This window comes from Podarcis liolepis (assembly GCF_965112155.1).
Source record: "Podarcis liolepis genome assembly, chromosome: 13".
Lineage (NCBI taxonomy): Eukaryota > Metazoa > Chordata > Lepidosauria > Squamata > Lacertidae > Podarcis > Podarcis liolepis.
The window spans coordinates 55,184,091-55,207,541 of record NC_139573.1 but is presented as its reverse complement, the minus strand read 5'-3'; the positions used below and the strand labels follow the sequence as shown (position 1 = coordinate 55,207,541).

General features: G+C 44.7%; 1 protein-coding gene across 3 annotated transcripts in view; it reads left to right on the top strand.

Moving 5' to 3' along the window:
- COL15A1 (collagen type XV alpha 1 chain) overlaps nt 1-23,451 on the top strand; it is a 121,129-nt gene that overhangs the window by 11,772 nt on the left and 85,906 nt on the right. The window lies entirely within an intron of this gene.

The window sequence follows — 23,451 nt, the reverse complement described above, 5'->3', positions numbered from 1 at the left end:
TCTGTAACTACAACTATGATACAAAACTATATACAGAGCTGAATATTCTAAGCATAAATCAATGCTACACTGAGAGTCTGCAGCTGCACTTAGCAGCAACCTTATCTCTAGGCACTCTCTAACACTCTCACTTTCTCCGATACACTGACTGACTGTCTCTCTCTCACACACACAGATATGTTGCTGGGCAGAATAAGTAGATAGGCAGGACACGTCTCCTCCTCTCTGGAGAGTCAGCAGAGACCATCAGGAGATCATCAGGAGATTCTTGGGTATGGGAGGGGTGAAATCTCCTCATCCCCAATAAGAGGCAATGTGCACAATCTTTGACATGTTCAGGTTCTGGGAAAACAGGAGGACTTCCAGAGTTGATTCCTTGAACTCTGGAGCAGTTCCTTGGGTCTCACTCAGAGCCATTCCTTCTACCCTCAGCGGCTGTGCCCCACTTCCTACCGCACAGTTAAGGAGCCATTGGAGGTCAAGTTCTCTTAAAAAATAAAAAGGTAAAGGACCCCTGACAGTTACGTCCAGGTCTTTCCAAAAGCTGGTTCTCCTCACTGTAACACAGATGCTAGGGCTTTAACTGAGGAGCACAGATGAAACCCACAGGTACCAAAGGAGATCACTTTTTTCATTTGAAAATAAGTTCTACATATCTTTAATACAGGAGCAGCTATCTCAGTCCTTCATTAGGATTTGGGTGGGTGAGGGAGAATAGGTTAAAATTACAATTGTGCCGGATAGGAGCTCTATTGGTAGTGAGTGCCAACCCTGGATCCTACACTCCTTTTAAGAAGCAGGCAGAGTCATTGGCATAGTGCACTTGGACTTTGAAAAACTTGTGACAAAGTACCTCACCAAAGACTCCTGAGTAAGCTTAGCCATCAAGGAAGAAGAGGAGAGGTCCTCTTGTGGATCAGGAATTGGTTGCAGGAAGCAAAGAGTAGGATTAAATAGACCAGGTGTTGTCAGGCTGGTCCCTAGTGGGTGTTTCAGGATTCTAGGTGGGCGGTAGGGGGCTGAATCCTCCTTCCATCGAACACTGGTGGGCGGTAAGGAAATTTTACCATCGAGAAAGATGCATTAGTGGGTGGTAGGTATAAAAAGGTTGACTACCCCTGAAATAGAAGTTCTCCAAATAGAGATAAATGGAGTCTCCTAAGGATCAGTATTGGGACCTGTGCTGTTTAACTTCATAGAATCATAGAGTTGGAAGAGACCACAAGGGCCATCGAGTCCAACCCCCTGCCAAGCAGGAAACACCATCAGAGCACTCCTGACATATGGTTGTCAAGCCTCTGCTTAAAGACCTCCAAAGAAGGAGACGCCGCCACACTCCTTGGCAGCAAATTCCACTGTCAAACAGCTCTTACTGTCAGGAAGTTCTTCCTAATGTTTAGGTGGAATCTTCTTTCTTGTAGTTTGGATCCATTGCTCCGTGTCCGCTTCTCTGGAGCAGCAGAAAACAACCTCCCTCCCTCCTCTATGTGACATCCTTTTATATATTTGAACATGGCTATCATATCACCCCTTAACCTCCTCTTCTCCAGGCTAAACATGCCCAGCTCCCTTAGCCTTGTCCCTTAACTTAACTCTCCCTTAACTTGTTCATAAACTATCTAGAGTTAGGAGTGAGCAGTGAGGTGGCCAAGTTCGTCTGTGATACCATTTTTTTCAGGATCGTTAAAATAAAAATAGACTGCAAAGAGCTCCGAAAGGACCTCTCAAAACTGAGTGAATGGGCAGTAAAATAGCAAATATTTTATGTGGGGCTGCCTTCAAAGATGCCTTGAAAGATTCACTTGGTGCAGAGTGTTGCTATGAGCATTTTGACAGATCTTGGAAGGCACAAGCAAAATCCAAAGCATATTCTTTGTTTCCTTTTCAGAAAGGATGAAAAGCTTTTTTTATTTAGTTTGCCTTTTGGTTAAATCTTTCTCGGGCAGCTGATTACTGGATTTAACTCATATTGGTTTTTATGTGCATTTATTTATTGTATTTTTTATTATCGACTTGTAAACCACTCTGAGCATCTGAAGAAGCAAAATATAAATATTTCGATAAATAAACACGCTGCCTTCTTTGACTATCAGTACCTCCATACATTGCTGGACTCCTTCCACCTCTGACCACTGATCCTGCTGGCTGGAGCTGGGGGTCCAGCATCACCAGGAGGGTTCAGGCTTCCTACCTGCGCCTCAGATCGTTTGCCTTGACTCTGCTCAGTGCTGAAGCAATCATTGAGGACCCTGCTCTGTGTTCTTCCATCAACAGAACTACTGTACAGTGGTACCTCGGGTTAAGTACTTAATTCGTTCCAGAAGTCCGTACTTAACCTGAAACTGTTCTTAACCTGAAGCACCACTTTAGCTAATGGGGCCTCCTGCTGCTGCTGCGCCGCCACTGCACGATTTCTGTTCTCATCCTGAAGCAAAGTTCTTAACCCGAGGTAATATTTCTGGGTTAGCAGAGCCTGTAACCTGAAGCGTATGTAACCTGAAGCGTATGTAACCTGAGGTACCACTGTACATTAAATTCTTTTCTTCTTTGGCACCAGAATTGTACTTCTCTCTTGAAAGAGGTCCGCCAGGCTCCACTTCTGTTTGTCTTTCGGGGGGTCAGTGAAAAAATGTTTTCTTCCAGTGCTTTTTTGGGATGTCTTTTAATTGCCTTCTTTAAAATATACATTTATGAAATATAAGCACAACAGTAAGTTTAAAACAATATATAAAGCCTAAAAGCATAAAGTATATGTAGATAGCTTCAGTATATTGAACGAAATTCAAATAATACAAAATAAGGGCCATTTCCTTGACCTATCTGATATAATCATAACATTATGGTTATTCAGATGGTTGATGATTATCTGTTAAGGGTGAGATTTAATTGATGAAGGAAGGTGAATTCATAATGGTTTTTTAAAAAAGAATATACAATTGTATATTATATTGAATCTTATCATTCTAAGTGCTTATAAATGAAGCCCACTTTTCAATAGACTTATTGTATTTTGTGTTTTGATTAGTGCTGAAATAGTAAGTAAACTTGTAAGATGTGCTGTTTCTCATAGCTTAAAATAAAATAAAAACAGAGAACATAATGTTGGACAGATCTATTACTTGGCCTCACAGTCAAACCTGAAACATTGGACTGTGAACACGAGTAAATGGGAAAGACAGTTTTTTTGGCCTCAATCTCCATCAAAAAACACCCCCCCAAGTAAATCAAGTACATGCTGTTACGGAAATTACGGGGGGGGGGGTGTGTGTGTGACACACCTTTAAAGTTGTTAAATGCTACAAATATTATGCCTGAATGTATCCCTTTGACTTGACTGCTCAGGGAAGATACCCAGCTTTATAAATCATATAAAATCAACCCCTTTGCCAAGTTCCTCCATTCCAACACCATTTTGCCCATGGAAAAAGGACTCTTCCCTGCCACCTCCCATGAGGACATGGGTTAAGTTGTGGGTAGACATAGCAGACGACACAGCGATTCTTCCAAAGCAGCTCTTTATTTGTAAGCTGGAACAGAACTGTCTGAGGAGCTCAGTCAGCCTGCTTATATAGAGCTCCAGAACAATGTAACTGTTGCCATTTTCTAAAACTATCCAATCACTGAACGTCACTTTCGATCCTTCATTTGCATAACTATCTACAGTATCCCCCTGCTGGCCCAGGGTGAGAACTTCAGTACATAACAACATGTACATTCACCCCACCCAGGGAAGTGCCCAGGGGTGACAATTGCTGAGCAGTTAGTTTCCAAAAGCCCATCACTGGACTCGCCCCAGGTTATGGATTTGCAAAGGGAGCTCTATTGTCCTTTAATGGTGGGTACTTGAGAGGTGCCTGGACATGTTTTGCCTATGCTAAACCAAAAAGGGATGTGGGTGACGCTGTGGTCTAAACCACTGAGCCTTTTGGGCTTGCCGATCAGAAGGTCAGCGGTTCAAATCCCCGCAACGGGGTGAGCTCCCGTTACTCGGTCCCTGCTCCTGCCAACCTAGCAGTTCGAAAGCATGGCAAAGTGCAAGTAGATAAATAGGTACCACTCCAGTGGAAAGGTCAACGGTGTTTCCATGCGCTCTTCTGGTTCACCAGAAGCGGCTTAGTCATGCTGGCCACATGACCCAGAAAAACTGTCCGGACAAACGCCGGTTCCCTCAGCCAGTAAAGCGAGATGACTGCCGCAACCCCAGAGTCATCCGGGACTTAATGGTAAGGTTCCCTTTACCTTTACCTTTTAATCTTGTACCAAGGACTTGTCTGGACATGTTTACCAAGGTTGTACTAGTGTAACCTCTGTCTACCCCTCCCCTTCTGTGACATGTCAGTGATGTAAAGATGATGTAACAGTGATGCTGTACGAACTGTATTCTGGGATATTGTGAGAAGTTTTAAAAGTCAATGTCGCCCCATGCTCTGGGTTCACTTACTGCTGTTTGATCCTGTTGTGCAGCAATAAAGGATCTAAGCCTACTGACTGCTGTTTTGTCCCAAATTACTTGGCTGGAATTTCCTTCTTTTACTGACCGCATGGACCCGCGGGGGACTTGTACTCCGATGAGCAGGGCTGTTGAGTGGTCTCTCAACCCAGAATTTTCTTTAACAATGCTAAACAGTCACACTCGCAAAGCTAATACACTTCCACAGCTCAGAATAAAAGACGGTTAAGTATTAATTTGTAGGATATGTCACACCATAAGCTGAATCCTTTTTCTCTTCAAAGACCTTAAATCCTTTCCCATTAACATCTGTGCTGTATTATTAGCAAACCTGTGCAGCCTGCTGTAAATAAAGAGCTCAGCAACAGTCTTGGAGAGTAAATATTTGTCTTTTCTAAGCCCACATGCAGCAATGGTCAGTAGAGTGTTGACTTAAACTTTGCACTGCTGAGGCCTGCGCTCGAAGGGAAGGATCCAGAATGACATTAGAATAGTCTCTGCCCTAAGAGTTCCTCAAAGCTATTTTGTTCTCCCCCCCCCCCCGCAGAACGCTCTGACCACTCACCCACCTGCTCTTCCAGACCCCCTTTCTTCTCCCAGCCAGATCCCGGCTTGCTCCGCCAATCGCACATTATCTTTATAGCCTCATTCCTTCCATTATCTGAAAGAAGCAGCAGTTGCTCCAAAGGGAGCCTGCATCTCTGCGCCTTGACATCCGTTGGTCACCTTCATGGAATTCTGTGGGTGAGCAGCAGATTGATTGTGGAGCCGTTTTATTTATTTTTTTGCTTCAGAGTGCCAATGCAGTGGGTGTAAATAAGAATGCACTCAGGCTGTCGTTTTCTGAATGTGAACAGGCATCCATCCATAAATATGTTGAAGCAGATGTGGAAAGGAAGGGTCCAGTATCTCCAGTTCTGCTCCAAGAAAGTAAACAATGAGTACAATTATGTTTTGACACTAAAAAGCACGGGATAAGCCCTTTAATTCCGCTGCCTTTCCGTATAGAATATTGTACTTGTGCCCAGCCATCCACATTAAAACAAGGGCCTTTGTATCTTTACAGAACATCTTCAAGGGTGTTCCCAGCTGCGCTGGCTGCTTGTTCTTGTACAGCCTGTCCTGGTTTTATAGCCGTTAAAATGCTTTCCCTTAATCAAAGGAGAGCCAATTATCTGGGGGTGAAAAGGGTCCGAGTGTAATCTGCACTGGGGGTAACAGAGGGTTTCTGATAACACCTGTGGAACAAATTTAGTAAAGCAGACTTACCGTATTACATACTGTTTTCAAAATCGATTATGTTTGCCTGCTGGCCTTTGTGTAGCAATGCGTAAAGCACACAAACAAAATGTATTTGCTAAGTTCCTCAGCTGAACTGCAAATGACTCTTGGGACCTTTTTTGAAGCTTCTCCAAAGAAAATATTTTAAAAGCAATGTGTGTGAGAGTATGTGTACAGTGTTAAAAATGCTATCATCGTTGAGAACGATATCTGCCAGAAGGAGAAAAGTGTAGCACAAATAATTTAAAAGATCTGGAGTGTATTATTTTTTCAATAGTCTCCATGGATTTGGTGGGTGCACTGTATGAGTGGAAATTGTATTCCAGGGAACTCTGGGGCCTGCGGATATCTTATCGGGGCTCCTCAGTGAGAAGATCAGTAATGGCAGACAATTCCCTGCCCACCACTGCTGACCTTTCCTTGTAATTTGCAGATGCAAGTGCATTCTACAGCGTGAGCTCTCCGTTCATGCAGGGTGCGCCCATGTACATGCTTCAGGATCATAAGCTGTGAGCTGGCGTCTCTTGCAGAGAAGAACATGTTGAAATGCTTCCATGAGGCTAGAACATTTGAAAATCATTTCTCAGCAGTGCAGAGTATGCACCCGTCTCCAATATGCTGCTGGAGTCCATTTCTTATAATCCTTGACCACAGGCCATACTGACTGGAGCTGATAGTTGAAGTTGAAGTCGCCTCACTCAGTGGCGGAGCTTCATGCTCCAGCACCGGGGGGCGGAGAGCAGGCGGGGGCGGGGCTGGCACACATCCTGGGGGTGTGGCACCCAGCGCAGGCAGGCAGCTAGCCAGCCACAATGGGATTGCGCCACGGGGATTGCGCTGCCAGGGGCAGTGAGCTCCCCCCACACTCCTCTTCCTCCGCCAGTGACCTCACTCCGGAACTGCACTCTAGAGAGGCTGGGCAGGTGTTGGACCAGGGTCTGGAGCTGGCAGGGGGCTGGATTAGGGCCAATAAACTGCAGCTGAATTTAGAAGATGGCGGTGGTGGTGTGATTTCATGGTTCTCAGGTGCAGGAATTAAGGAGATGTTCTGGATGGGTTAGCACTCCCCCTGAGAGAGCAGGTGCCTATCTTGGGTTGCTCACTTATCTCAAGTTGCAGCAGGAGGCCCAAGTGGGCAGGGACAACCTATGCACAACTCTGACTGGGTCATGAGTTTGAGACATTCCTGTATTGTATCCCAATAGACTTGGGAGTGAAATGGTGGATGTTTTGGAGGAGAACCCCCCACTCATAAGCATTTCATTTCATTTCATTATCATTGACCCAACCTACTTTTACATTTGGTGACACCCACCACTGGAATGCAGCCTCAAAAGGTCGGCAATGTTCAAATCTAGTCCTTGGCTGAAAGTGATCTTCACCTCTTCAACTGCATTTCCATTATTGCTTCACTTGATGGGAAGGCAGGCTACTAACTAACTAACTAACTAACTAACTAACTAACTAACTAACTAATATTGCTTTGCCAGCTCATCATCTGCTGGTGCTGGATCATAGTCGCATCCAATCTTATTGGAACTGGTGCTGTCGTTTTCTATTCCTTTTCTGCATAGTTGTTTTTTGCATTGCTTGCCTTGTGGCCTCACTTATAAAAAATAAGTAAATCTCTTTCTTATCTGCAGGCTTCAGCACATAAACTACTGAGGTTACCATTTCATTCATTTGACAAAGCAGACTCTCACCCTCAAAAACTTATGCTACAATGCATCTGTTAGGGTGTAATCCTATATATTTTTATGACTCATCTTATTTTTGTGATTGTAAATTGTTTTTAACTGTATCTAACTTTTTTTTTTAAGTTGCAATCCACAATGGAAGCTTAGGGTAAAGGGTAGGTAAACAACAACAACATCAACATCATCATCATCATCAACAACAACAACTCATAATAATATTGTCCCTAGGAGGGCTCAGTTGTCTTTCTTGCAACAGTTTAAGATTGCTACCTCTGAATGTATGAGGTAGAAACACACTGGTTATGCTTTTTACACACTGTTCATGGCAGTGCTCTTCTAGTTTTGACTAGCTTGATATATATACACAAGCACATGTGTAATTGTTGACTGCCAGGCTGGGGAGTATCGAAAAGCTCAGTTTCAGTTCTCCTAAAGCAGGGTTCAGCAAACATTTTCAGCCGTGGGCCAGTCCACTGTCCCTCAGACCATGTGGGGGGCCAGACGAAATTTTGAAAAGAAAAAAAAAAGAATAAATTCCTATGCCCCACAATTAACCCAGAGATGGATTTTAAATAAAAACACGCATTCTACTCATGTAAAAACACGCTGATTCCTGGACTGTCCACAGGCCAGATTTAGAAGGCGATTGGGCCACATCTGGACCCCGGGCCTTAGGTTGCCTACCCCTGTCCTAAAGTGTAGGATGAGTTCTACTTAGTTTCCAGGCATTTGAGTTGAAAAATATCCCATTAGTCAGCAATCCTTTGGACTTACCGTAATACAATGAGTCATGCTTGGCTTTGCTCTCTGCTTGGCAGATTTAGTGAGATTCATTATATTCCAATGGACGTGTGACCTTAGGGACGTGTTCCCCTAAGCCAAGCAAGGTCAACCCCCTTGAGATGTTGCTGGACCAGAGCTCTCCTCCTCCATGACCAGAGTCCGTGGGGACTGGGGCTGATGGGAGCTGCAGCCAAGCAACATCTGGAGGGCCACACGTTAGCCAACCCTGCCCTCAATTATGCAGATAGCTGGCTTCAAGTTCTCAAGTTAGTTGCAAGAGAAGGAAGATGGTAGGTCAGGTAACTTCATTAGTTTGCAAAGCTTTCACTTCAGAGAAGCTTGACTTACCAACCTAACTCCCTTAATGGGTAAATAATATGTGCACCATGAGGAAACCTGGCATGAATCCTTGGCTGTCTCAGAATAAGAATACCTCTGGTGATAAATATCAAGAATATTTATTGATACTGAGACTAAAGGCCTACAGCCTTGGTCTGCCTGCTTTTTTCTTATCAACATGTTAGCTTTGGCCTTCATCTGTCCTCCCTGCCCCCTCACCTCAGATTCCTTATAATTCTTTATGACCTTGTTCCAGTCCTCCTTGCATAGCTTCCTCCCATCCCATCCCTTTCAGGATCTGTTGAGCTCTAGCAATGGTAGGTGGGATTTAGGATGACAGCAGCTTAGCCAATGTAAAGCAGGACCCCGTCCCTTTGTTCCTGTTGACCTTGTCTATTTCTCTCTGTCTTTCATACTGGTAAATCACCCTTCCTCTAAGAACCTCAGAGTGGATCACATATCCTTGCCTTCTGGCCTTCCCAAGGATGGGCAGTGGAAACACCTGGCCTCAGGAAACCCATCAATAGATGTTCATTGTTCCCCTCAAGGGAGGGGTGCTGTGTACTTGACTGTAGTTTGGATTTGATATCCTGCTTTATCACTCCCCGAAGGAGTCTCAAAGTGGCTAACATTCTCCTTTCCCTTCCTCCCCCACAACAAACACTCAGTGAGGTGAGTGGGGCTGAGAGATTTCAGAGAAGCGTGACTGGCCCAAGGTCACCCAGCAGCTGCAGGTGGAGGAGCGGAGACGCGAACCCGGTTCCTCAGATTACGAGACTACCGCTCTTAACCACTACACCACACTGGCTCTCACACTGGCTGGGGGAGGGTGGTATCCAAGTTGAGTACATGACCTCTCCCTTAGAGGATTATGGAGGAAGATGATGTCCAAGTCTGCCTTTCCTTTTGAAGCAAAATGTCATTGAAATGGGGGAGAAATGCCCTTTTGGGAGAGGGGAGACTGCAGTGCTGGGGCACGGGCAGGCTGGTGAGCCCCCCTAGATATAGAGGCCCTAGTTGCCCTGCCCTCGCATGAAGTCTGTGGTTTGCAGTTTTGGGAGAGGGAAGACTGTCTGCAGGCTGGTGAGGCCCCCAAATCTAGAGGCCCTAGGCTTCAGCCTACTTAGCCTATACATAAATCCGGCCCTGTATATGGTACCCAGGCACAAATGGTATCCATTCAGGCAGCTTCCAGGGCCAAATCTGCTTAGCTTCAAGAGACTATTCTCTCTTGGAAAAGGAACAGATCTGCCTGGGGCAGGCAGAGGTCTTTCTGACAAACCAGCCCCTCCACAAGAGATTGAACAATTCAGTGCCAGAGGTTTCATCACCATTGCCTTGCAACTAGATTATCTGTATTTTGACATATGATTGAATGTTGGGAACTTAATTAGCAGAGGAAGGAGACAAGCAAGCAAAGCTGGCACTTAGAGATGAAGATTGTTTGCCGGTTAGCTGTCTTGCTTGTACAACATTTTAAACATTTCCAATATTTACCAAAGCTCTTTTGAGCTTTTATCTTGAAATCTCTTTTGTTCCTCTCTTTGGATTGTTTTAATATATAAGGTGATTAATCACAAGCTTGTAGTTTCTTCCCAAGTCTGGTAAATACTGGAATAGACATCTGTAAACAAACTGTAGCATCTCTGGAGCCTTTTCTAAATATCAGTACCAAAGAAATAACAAAATCAGCAGCTAGTAAATGTAGGGCTAAACTTTTCTCTGCTATACACATTTGTTGTTGACATTCATCTGTCTCAAGAGACAATGGAGTTCACCTCGAGAGGTGAAGTGAAACCGCTGGAGAATCACAGCACCTGCTGTGGCTGCAGAGAATGGTAACTTGTAGCTGCTGACTCCCACGTTGCTTTTGCTATGTTAGCAGCACTGAAGTGACCTCTCTGGAGCACAGGCCTCAGCAGCACGTAGGGAGGTCTGGGCTGCCCAGACAACAAGACCCACCTCTCAGTCTTGCTGATGTTGTCCAAAGGAAAGCAGAGCAATACATTTGGCACCAGTTTGGCTGCAGGAGGTGCCAGAAGGAGGCTTACAAGACAACATCTAGCCATCTATAAGGTAAAGGTAAAGGGAAAGGGACCCCTGACCATTAGGTCCAGTCGTGACCGACTCTGGGATTGCAGCGCTCATCTCGCTTTATTGGCCGAGGGAGCCGGCGTTTGTCCGCAGACAGCTTCCGGGTCATGTGGCCAGAATGACTAAGGCGCTTCTGGTGAACCAGAGCAGCGCACAGAAATGCCGTTTACCTTCCCGCCAGAGCGGTACCTATTTATCTACTTGCACTTTGACGTGCTTTCAAACTGCTAGGTTGGCAGGAGCAGGGACCGAGCAACAGGAGCTCACCCCGTCACGGGGATTTGAACCACCGACCTTCTGATCAGCAAGCCCTAGGCTCTGTGGTTTAACCCACAGCGCCACCCGTGTTCTAGCCGTCTATATACCTATACAAAAATTGTTGGGATTCAAAAGTGCTTGTAGCATATAAGCATTTACCTCTGCACCATAATGTCAGAGCAGAGAGATTTCTAGCTATCTTATGTTCTTCTAGATTACATTTTCAGTATTATGTTTCCTTTATTCTGTGCTTCTAAATAATACTGAATCAGCATTTTCATAATCATGTTCCTGAAGTTTTGTGGCATACCAAAAAAATGAAACAGGTGTCCTGTTTTCAGAGGATCTCAGTCTGAAAATTGCCAGCCCCCCCCCCCGTGCCCTGCATTGCTCAGAAATTCCAAGAAAACAAAAAAAAAATCTATGCAGTTTGCTGTCTTGATTCAAAATGGTGTCCAGTTGTATCCCAACATACATGAAAATCTGCTCCTTGATTTCAGGAACCACCAGGTAGAATTTGGATCTGGTATCCAAATGCATAGCAGATAAACAGCTTTCCAAAATATATAATGGAGGATGAGCTACACCTCCCCTCTAGTTGGGCGTCCACTATGTATGCATCAGTATTGCATATACAGTGGTACCTCGGGTTAAGAACTTAATTCGTTCCGGAGGTCCGTTCTCAACCTGAAACTGTTTTTAACCTGAGGTACCACTTTAGCTAATGGGGCCTCCTCCTCAGTGGCGTAGCGTGGGGGGTGCAAGGGGGGCCAGCCGCACCGGGCGCAACATCTGGGGGTTAGGGTTAGGGGGCGCAAATCCACGGGTTAGGGAGCGCAAATTACTTGCCTTGCCCCGGGTGCTGACAACCCACGCTACGCCACTGCTCCTCCTGCTACCGCACCGCCGCCGCACGATTTCTGTTCTCATCCTGAAGCAAAGCTCTTAACCCGAGGTACTATTTTTGGGTTAGCAGAGTCTGTAACCTGAAGCGTCTGTAACCCGAGGTACCACTGTAATATACATTTGGTAGAATTGATTCCCTTGTCTTCTGCATGGGATTCAAGAAGAAGATACAATATTTATTTGGATTGCTTGGCATGTGGAATTGGAAGCCTCATGGCGAAGGCAAACACTGAAATGCAAAATTTACTGGCATCACATATATAAATATCTAGTTCATACAAGGCCCCTGAGAAGGTTGTCAAGGCTCAGATTAGTAAATCCACATCTGCAAGAAATGAGCCGCATTTCTGTGTCTTCCAAACAACACAGTTCTTCCCAAACTGCCAAATGACAAATAAGTTGGGGCAATGCTGAACTAAGGATTTGTCGTTTTGAGCGCTTTTCCCCTGCCTCTCCCAGAGGAATCGTTTCCCCTTTGATGCATGAACCCTTCCCAAGAAATATGGAACTAATTTCTGTTCACATCGCCCCAGCTAGCTGCTTTCTGTGTCATAAGACTGAGCTGGGGGGGGGGCACTTTCCAAAAGAGGCTTTTCTTGTGAGATTTTCAGCGTACAGTTTGAATCTAATTAGGGCAAGGAATTCCATTGCATCAACTTTCCTCACTGGATCACAGTCCCTCTGCTCACAGCTGGAAGTCCTGATTTAAAAAACCAACAAACACAAAAGAGATATATGGAAAAGTATGTGTGTGTGTGTTTTAAGAAGGACTTTTGGCAACTTTTAGTGAAGTCCACAGTTATTTCAGGGATTCTGCTTTCTAGTTTTGTAAATGTAGTTTAACAAATGGCTTCTTTTTCATCCTATTTTTGCTGCATAAGAGATTGGCACAGCAGGAGAAAATAACTATCTTGACAAAACCTAACCATACTTGCAGTTTCCAAGCCTGGAATTTATTTCATTTTATTGCTGCAATGTTAATAGGCCTTCACAAAGCCCCACTGATGCCTGGGAACTGCTGGGTAAGTGTTGAAATGCTCTCATTTCTGCAGATCCAGGCAGCAGAAAATGATATTTCAACTCCCACCCTTCAGTGCAACCATTATGCAAACTAATTTCTCATGTTATTGACTTCTCATTCTATGCTTTTGAGCTATGTCAATGCTGGTGAGATGGTTACAAATAATTAAAACTGAGATTTCTTCTGAACTCAGCTTCTAAAATTTGAATTGTGTATTTTTATTTCTACTGGCAGGAGGGAAAGTTTTGAAGCATTTCAAAACTTACCAAATTTACTATTTATCCAGAATTTTTTAGCCTGCCTTTTAGACTTCAGGGCAATATATTTTACTTGAAACATAAAAACAAAGCTCTAGCTCTAAAAGCATAATAAAATAGTAAGAGAGAGCTATCAGTGGTGCTATCTAAAACCACTCATTGAAAGGGAATTAACAGATCAAATCAAGGCAAGGACCTGGCAAAACAAAAACTTTACAATATGTTGAAAAGTCATCTAGGAAAGTCATCTAGCACCCCAAACAAACGAACAAATACCAATGAAAGCAGGACATGGAACATGCTGCATGGGCAGGCTCACAGGGGAGAGGTTGTTCCTTCTAACAGCCCAGGACCAAATTGTTTAGCCCTATTAAGGTAAAGGTAAAAGGACCCCTGACCATTAGGTCCAGTCGTGGACGACTCTGGGGTTGCGGCACTCATCTCGCTTTATTGGCCAAGGGAGCCGGCGTACAGCTTCCGGGTCATGTGGCCAGCATGACGAAGCCGCTTCTGGCGAACCAGATCAGTGCACGGAAACGCCGTTTAACTTCCCACCGGAGTGGTACCTATTTATCTACTTGCACTTTGTGCTTTTGAACTGCTAGGTTGGCAGGAGCAGGGACCGAGCAACGGGAGATCACCCTGTCACGGGGATTCGAACCGCCAACCTTCTGATTGGCAAGTCCTAGGCTCTGTGGTTTAACCCACAGCTGGCATTTTGAATTGAGCTCAGAAGCCTATAACCAGAATGACACCCTGCACAGTTTGTGAACTCAACATGCCCAGTGCCTCATGCCAGTCATGTATGGGGGCTTGATAAACTACTTGCTTTTGCCTCTTGTCTTGAACTGCAAGTCTGTCTTGTGGAAAGGAAGATACAGGATGATTCTACAGTTCCTTGAGGAAATCAAGGAAACGTCAGCAAGATATTTAGAGGTGTCAGTAAGAAGGCTAAAATCATTGTGGAAAATTTGAATTATTTGTTTAAACTCACTGAAGAGATGAGGACAGAGGACAACCCTCTGGAAGGTTCTTCTCCACAAGCACAGTGATTTGAGTGGCAGCTACACAAGAGCCCCCTGCTCCACTTGGGACTTGCACAGGCAAACTTCCCAGAAGATCATGCCCTGCCTTTCATCACTCGAGATACACATGCGCAAGGAAAATCCGATAAGAAAAAATGAAACTGCTTTGTAAGCCTAAGTGCAGTAAGTTCTTCTAGTCGGAAGTTCAAGTTGAAGGAGGCCACCATCTTATTTTGAAGACATATGTTCTTCCAAGATACACGATTCAACACTGCAACTCTTTTTCAAAGGCAGGAGGAGATTCTCTGTTGCCTGGAGTTATGGAAGATATAAATTCCCAAATTCTCATCAGGCTCAACCACGCCATCACCTCTCTGTCAGAAATGCACAGACCTTGCAGTCTTTCTTTCTTTTCTTTCTTTCTTTCTTTCTTTCTTTCTTTCTTTCTTTCTTTCTTTCTTTCTTTCTTTCTTATTTCTGGCTCTGAAACTGCATGTACAAGAGTCACTCTCCAGGCTGCAGGAACATATGTTCAAAGAGGAGAGTTTCCTTTCCAAATATCCCTTGCATTCCATAAAAAAGTTTTCAGGAAGGCACCACAAGGTAGTAGTAGTAGTAGTAGTAGTAGTAGTAGTAGTAGTAGTAGTAAATAATAATAATAATAATAATAATAATAATAATAATAATAATAATAATAATAATAATAATTTATTATTTATACCCCGTCCATCTGGCTGGGTTTCCCCAGCCACTCTGGGCGGCTTCCAACAAAACACTAAAATACAATAACCTATTAAACATTAAAAGCTTCCCTAAACAGGGCTGCCTTCAGTTGTCTTCTAAAAGTCTGGTAGTTGTTGTTCTCTTTGACATCTGGTGGGAGGGCGTTCCACAGGGCAGGTGCCACTACTGAGAAGGCCCTCTGCCTGGTTCCCTGTAACTTGGCTTCTCACAGCCGAGGTACCTCAGTGTCTGGGCAGAACAATGGGGGTGGAGACGCTCCTTCAGGTATACAAAAGTATACAAAAGTTCAATAAAACTACATTAAAACTTACAGAAGTAGCACCCAACAGGGGGTCACAACAGAAATATCAACTTATTGCAGTAAAATGGTATCATTCTTGAGCAAAAGACTGAGAGAATGAGAGAGTTTTCAGCAGATGCCCCAAAGCCATCAATTTTGGTGCCTGCCTTAAGTCAGAGGAAAGGTGATTCCCTCTGACAAAAGGGTCTCCCCCCCCTCCCCAGTTGCTGCCAAACAGGTCTCCACAGATTATGGGCAACACAACCAGTAGGGCCTCCTTGGAGTACCCTGGTGATTCCCTCCGGTGGCTTAGACCCGAGTTGTTTACAGCCTTGTAAGTCAAATCCAAAACCTCAAACCTTTTGCCTGTTAGACATGATATCGCAACACTGGCGATGATAATGTAGCATTCTGTAACGGATGAGCTCCGGCAACAATGGATGTGGACTCTGTGTTGACTCCAGACAAAAAAATGTCTGTAAGAAATTGTTAGCTGTTCTGATTATTATTGCAGGACTAGACAGACCAGTCTTCAAGAAGGGTCTTTCACCCAGTAACCCTTTACACAAAGATTCTTTGTCTGTCTATTTAACAAATAACCATTTAGGAAGCTGGCTTGCCGGCTTCCTTTGCAGACTTCCAAGGCTTTTGTTAGGAAGCCTTTCAGGAAAGCTTTTATTATCTTAGCATTATAAAGGTGTAATTTGATATTATTTTCAAGTACTATTTAAAAGGAGGTCACAGCTAGTACAAAAAGAAACAGCCCTTTGCTTCCTTGAATAATTTAAACTGAGTGAGACCTTGCTGTATCTCCCTTAAAAGCAGGGACATTTTGCCGTTCCAGTTCCTGGACCCAGCCACTCACTCACTCACAGGGTCTTGTTGGAATCTAGCTTCAGCTTATTGTTCCATCCCTCTCCCAGTCCAAGAAACAGTTTTAGGTCTTTCACTGCACACCTGATTCAGGTGTGATAGGGAAACAGCGCTCAGTGTCATCAGAGAGGACATGGGTGGTTGACATGACCACTGCCAAGCGTCCTCTCCAGGGTTGCAGAGTCTGAGTAGCTTCTTGTTATTCTGGAGAGCTGTGTGCCAGGAAGCCAGCCAGCTGAGGGCTAGAGCTTAAGGGGCACAAGGGTCTCTGAAGCTGGCCAGATGCTCGCTAGTGTACGTAATCATGCTGACCATGTGGCAGAACCAGCAGCAAAGGAGGGTCATTTTGCAGTAGGCATTGCATCCTCTAGTAGCCTGCGAGCAGAGGTAATTTGGATGGCCCAAAGGTTATGGATTCCCATTGTGGGAGAACCTGATGTGACCAGCTAGCTGCACATTTTGAAAATAAAGTTGCTTGACTTCGGAGGGAGCTCTACTCCACATTTGTTGGAGTCCAAGCACCCATTGCCACAGTCTGGGACACGCTGCAGACTCAGTTTCAATTTATGCAGCTGTGGACAAGGTGCTTACAACTCTATGCTTCATCGTGTGAGGGGGAAGTCCCTGTGGTACCACGACTTCTAAAGAAACTGGCCTTGAACCCTTTGGTTCAGAATACCTCTCAACCAAATAAACTTCCTTCATAGGGAAGGTGCTGGAGAGGGTTGTGGTGGGGTAGCTGAAGGCATTCTTAGATGACATCTAGTCACATTCCCATCTGGACTCAACCCTGGACACAGTGTCAGTTCCTCGTTTTAGCTGGCCCCAGGCGCAGGCAGCAGAAAACAGCTTTGATCAGAGCATTTGAGGTTATTCCCTTGATCACTCTTCATCCCAGAGTGATTTGATAGCAAAACCTTCTGTCTGACTACTATTAATAACCCCCACCAAGGCAGTCTGTCCCAGGGGCGTAGGAAGGCGGGGCAGTGGGAGCAGTCTGCCCCGGGTGTCATCCCTGAAGGTGAGTGACAAAGGTCCCCTTGGGCAGATCGCTGCCATGCGTGCTGATTGCCCCCCCCCCGATGGATCACCGATCGCCCCCCCCCGGGCAGATTGCCCGGCCCCCTGGCAGATTACACGGCATGTGTGCCACTCCGGGACTCCGGGTGCCCGAGCAGCTAGCTCTGCCGCTGGTCTGCCCTCCCCTGGAAGTCCCCTTGCGCCTACTTCTTGACCTTTGGGCGGCTTTTGATACCAGTGTGAGAGCCAGTGTGGTGTAGTGGTTAAGAGCGGTAGTCTCGTAATCTGGGGAACCGAGTTTGCGTCTCCGCTCCTCCACATGCAGCTGCTGGGTGACCTTGGGCCAGTCACACTTCTCTGAAGTCTCTCAGCCCCACTCACCTTACAGAGTGTTTGTTGTGGGGGAGGAAGGGAAAGGAGAATGTTAGCTGCTTTGAGACTCCTTCGGGTAGTGATAAAGTGGGATATCAAATCCAAACTTTTCTTCTTCTTCAATGATGTGGTATCCTCCTTGGCTGGCTCTCTGGGATGGGAATGGAGAGGACAGTGTTACAGGGGTTCCGGTTTTGTTCCTCTAACAATTGCCTAACATGCAGGGATTCAGAAGGTGTTACGTTCTCCCATTGCCATAGCTTTATGGTGGGGGGAAATGCAGCCACTGAACTTCTGCCTGCTGAACCAATATTAAAAGCTCCAGAATCCTAAAAACCATGTTACTGTATAAGGATGTTCAAGCTTGCAAACTTTCAGCCCTTTGCATTGATGGTTATAACCAAGCACTCGTGTGTATGTGAGAGAAATCAATAGTTGTCACAAACGGACACTAACAAAACCAATACTGTATTCTGAAGCAAAGTGTAAAGCATAATAAACATGCTGTTTATTCCAAAGGGTAAAGGAATTACTTCAATGAGAATTTATATATTTTTTAAAAAAAATCTTTGTGCAGACATAATACAGACAAAAATACAACAGTTGTTCCATGCTGGAACTTCGCTCACTGCCTTCTGATCAGGCTGCCTCTTCCTTTTTACAGTTAATCTGTTTCCATGGATTTTCACAGCAGAAGCTGGAGGGGCTCAGTGCCGATTGGCCAATGACTATATTGCCACAGTCCACCTCCTTCCCATAGTAGATTTCTCATGCTGACTGCTAAACAATATTGTGTGTCTCCACAAGTTTTTTTTTAATAAATATTGTTAATTAAATCACTTTACATATTTACTACTACCCTGTGAGACCGGCTAAGTGGGCAGTCTTGTTTAAGCGTTGTCTAGGAATACCCAAAATTGATGCAGTAATTGAGACTGACAAGCGAAGCGAAGTGCAAAGACACCTTTCATGGAGGAAAGTGGAACTTGATTTCATTCACAAAAACACAAGTTCCAAAGGTTTAGAATAACCTGCAGATCACTGAATTAGAACGTGCTCTATAGATGTGCCATTATGTATGGGAATATAGCTTTTCATAATGTATGGGGGGGCACAATATCAGGCCTCTCCACTCTGGCTTGGAGTGGCTAGGAGCCCACCCACCCATACGCTCCTTTGGAATCCCCTGGGTTATGTCCCGCTCCCCAATTCTTTCCACACTCAAGGAGGGGCTGCCATTGAGGAGGAGTTGGGTGCCTGGACACATCAGACAAGGGGGGGGGGGTTAAAGAGGCAGGGGGTGGGGCTCTATGCTGTTGCTCTAGCTGTCTGAAAGGGGGGCAGAGGTCTGCAGCCATAGGCTGCCTAGAGAGCTAGTTAGTAGGGAATGCCATTGCATATCACTTGCTCTTTAGGAACCAATGTAACTGAGAGCTTTGCCAATAAAGAATTAAAGATCTAGCAGCTTGTCCTTATTGGTCCAGGTGTGTTCAGGACACCCACCAGGTCCAGTGGTCACCCCCTGCCACTGTAATCTCCCTAGGTCTGGATGGGAACGAGGTTGTAGAATCATAGAATGGTAGAGCTGGGACCCCAAGGGTCATCTATTCCAACCCCCTGCAATGCAGGAATCTCAGCTAAAGAAACCTGGACGGATGGCCATCCAACCTCTGCTGCAAAACCACCAATGAAGGAGTGTCTACTTCCTCCCAAGGGAGACCGCTCCACTGTCTAGACCTGCAGTCCTTAAAGTGATCTGAGAGGGGGCAGGATGATTTTCCAGACTCCTGCCAGGTGCCAGGCAGGCAGAGTCCAAACTGCATTTCCCAGAACCTCTCCTTGAAATCTCAGAGCGCGAGCAAGTGGACTGGGCAATGTGAACAGACTAGTTCTTGTTGCTAGGCAGCACGTAACCAATTCCAGAGTCCAAATTACAAGAACGTATTTATTTAAATTTGCATAAGAGTGGAAGAAAGTGGAAGTGGCTTGAAAAGAAAGAAAACACATGTTCCCCATCTAAGCAATTTACAAATTATCTTCAGCGGATATCCAAAGCATCCTGGGTCATCCGAGGCGATTCAAGGGAGAGAGCCAGAACCCAGAAAACGTAAATCTTTTTTCATCTCTGTGAACTGAAAGGGGGGGGGGCTGGCCAGGTAAGAGGGGGGGTCACCAATGGGGGGCTGTGCCATATCCCTTGGGCATCACATCCTTGAGATTTATCCTCTACACAGAGGGGGATTTGACCAGCCACATTTGCCAACCACCCAGCAAAGCTGTGACAAGAGATGGGAGTGGAGCCAATCTCCTCCTAGCATTTCCTGTAAGCTGAGAGCTTTCCTGTGTGGGAGATACTTTGGCCATGACTTGCTATCTCCTAGTTAATGGTGTAAAAACTTTATGGGGCAGTTACATTCTATGAAAGGGACAGAGAGAAGGAAGACTGGATTTTTGATACACGAAGGCAGTGGCTAGAGATCTAGTCCACACGCCACCATGAAGCTGGCTGGATGACTTTCACTATTTCTCAACCTGACCTTCCTCGCAGGATTTTTGTGAGGGCATAAGTGTGGGTGTGCCTTTAGCTGCTTAAATAAGGTATGGGATATACTGTAAATGCAATAAATAAAATCAGTTTTGTCATGGTTGCATTTTCATTTTTGGCTTTTCCGCCCTCCTGCTGTTTGTGTAAATTCCTACTATCTGGTTTTGTGCAAAACTCCAGCTGCTAAAAAATTGAGGGCATGTAGTAATGGCAACAGAACATCCAGAACCAAATGGGTTCCATTCTGTTCAGTCCATGGAAAGTTGCTTTAGCATCCACACGAAGGGCTTATTCACATTTAAAATTAAGATTGATTCAACGAAAATTGATGTTTGGGGTATATTGGAAACCACAGCTCCTCTATAGTCTGTGGTTGGTTTGTTCAGACAGAGAGATGTAAGCAAAATAACACTTTAAAGACCATATGCCCGGAATTTCCCAGACATATGGAATACAGTGGTACCTTGGTTTACAACCATAATCTGTTCCAGAGGTCCGTTTGTAAACCAAAACAGGTTGCAACCCAAGGTGTGCTTTCGCCAATGGGGCCTCCAAAAAAAATGTGTTCATAATCCCAAAAAAAAGAAAAGAAAAAAGGGTTGTAATCCAAAAACAAGGTTGCAAACCGGGACACACACTTCCAGGTTTGATGTGTTTGTCATCCAAGATGTATGCAAACCAAGGTACTATTGTACTGCAGTTGGAAGGAGTTTCCTGGCAAAAATCTCTTAAAATGTCTGGGAAAATCTGGACGTATGGCAAGCCATGTCAGCGCAACAATTTTTCTGTCCGGATTTTCACTGTTTGAAATATGGCAACCCTAGATAGTACCTGATGATAACCGTATTATAATGCCACATGAGATCTCCCTCATCATGCTCCTGTCTTGGAAAAAGCACTTCATGACCACACAGGTTGGATGCTTTTAGCACCATAAAAATCTGTCTGCAAAGATGCATGACTGCAGTACCAGCAACAGCTATGAAAAGTGTAAACACCCTGATTCAATGGTACTTTCTTTTCAATTACAGAGAACTGTATCCTGTCTGCTTCTTATTTACTTATTGCCTTTAATTACATTTTCATTCTGCTTCGTTACACTCTCATAACTGCATGACTTCCTTTCTTGTGTCCCTGTCCCGCCAAAGCTGGCGCAGTTAACAGAGGAGCATATCTGTGCTCTTGTCGGATCTCTGGCTTGCGCCGGAGGCTATCTTAGCTGATGTGTTTGTTGGACTTCAGCGTATCCTCCTTTCCCAGCTGTCAGCTGGAAAAGGCATGAGTGGGAACAGTGTGGGTGGAAATTTGTGTGAATAGATATCATCTTGCAAGTCCACTGTGATGCGTAGCCTGAAAGTCGCAGAAGAAGAATCAGCCTGGCCAGATACTGAATGGTCAGTACAACACTTGTACACCACATGTCCCAAATCACGCATTGTTTATTAAAACCCAATTTTGCAATGTTTTAATTAAGCAAGCTGTAACTAAAATCAGCAAGAAAGTTTGAAGTGTGCATGCACATGAAAGCTTATACCAAGAACAAGCTTAGTTGGTCTCTAAGGTGCTACTGGACAATTATATATATATTTAGACTGTGTCAGACCAACACGGCTACCTACCTTGAATCAACAAGGAAAGTTACTCACAATGTATTTTCTAACTCAGAAGAAACACACACACACACACACACACACACACACACACACACATGAATACAAGTTTGTTCCAGCAGACATTATCCTATTTGGTTGCATCATCTCAGTGATCACTTTGTCCATTTCCATGGTACTTTAGTCCTATGTCTGTTGTCACGGTAACAGTGGTGGCATCCTCTTCTTTCAAGCTAGGATTCCATTCCAGCAATGCATTTTCCGTCAGGCATTCTGCAACAAAATTACTATTGTTGCCAGTTGAGAGGGTTAGACTGTAACATTTGTTAGGGCCAAACTATGCACCATGTATCTCTAGGCTGATGCTCCCTACATTTTAAAAGCAGATTTAGGGTAAGGAGAATGTGTCACCACCCCCAAATTCCTCCCATATGACATTTCCATGGATTGGGGCTCTGTGAGTGGGGCTTTGGAGTGGAGAACAGCAGTTGAGAAAGGGTTAAGCACCCCTTTTCTCTTCTCCCACTCACTCAATAGACTTTTCAAACGGCTAAGCCCACCAAGCTCCAGGCAGCCCTCACTTAGGGTTGCCCACCTGAGGTCAGCTAAAGTCAGACCAGACCAGGGTGGAGGAAAACCTGGGTTCTTGTTTCAGTTGCGATTGTTTGCATCTGTACTTTATTTTGTGTGTGTGTGTATTTTGGTATTTCTTTCTTTCTTATGTAAACCACCTGGGGATTACTTTTATTAGATGACATTATAAAAATAGCTGCACTGAATAGCTAAATAGCAGATATACTGATAAAACGTTTTCTTTGCAGTAGGAAATCTTATCTGCAAGCTTTATCTTTGAACAGGGCTGTCACAAGATGTAGCTCTGGCTAACAGAAACGTTCCTATAACTTAATCAGCTGGCAACCTCCTGCTGTTGGCACTGGGGCTCCTGCTGGCTATTGCTCATTCTGCCGACGAGAGATAGCACATGATGCACAGCTGTGGACTGCCTGGCCGCATCTGTCAGCTAAGTGAGGCAGCGGAGGGGGGCAGGGAAGCTCACAGCTCGGTCTGTTTGGAGCGAAGTCAGCTTCTTGAAGAAGTCAGAGCGGCTGCTCAGAACACACATTCAGCGAAACAAGAGGAAAAATCCCATGCCAAAGTCAACTAGAAGTTAAATCTGTGATGTTGGCAAGCTGGGGAAGGAGGGAAATCTTTTCTTTCTTTCTTTTTAAATTTTGCATATAGGAACAAACATACAATCAGTTGCAGTTTCCCCCCTATGCTCCCCCCCCCAGCAACCCCAACTATGTCCTGCTGTATAAAATAAAACATTAATTCAATAGCTGCCAATTTAAAAAGTGTCGTTCCACAGGTTCCTGTGTGTCTCGGGTGGTTTACACGACATGTTCTTTCTTTGCTGCAAATGAAATAAAAGTGGGTCGTGTTTTGTAAAAGTTTTGTAGATGCTTACATTGTCTTTCTCAAACCTTTTCTGTCAACTTTCCCATCAAGAACAAGTCCCAAACATAAGCAGCATAACAAACACCATATAAGTTTGTATTCAACGCCCTCCAATGCGTAACAGCAGGAAGGGGTGCTGCAACTATAAGATGCATATAATTACAGTCTCTGTCCCTAAGATCTTGTGCTTCATCTGTAAATATTGAAAGCAGTGTCATTTTCGGATCTAAAGTAATTGTCTGAGATGTAATTTGTTCCATTTCCTGAAATATCTGTAACCCAGAGTTTTTAATCCATGAGCATTTCCATCAAGGAGGAGCTGATTTTTCATAGCACGGCAGACAGAGGCCAATAAGAAGAGAAGTCCCTTGGGAAGGAAATGGGGTTTGACTCACAGGGCGGATCGTTCTTTTTCTTGTGGCTGCCTTCTGTACTTTG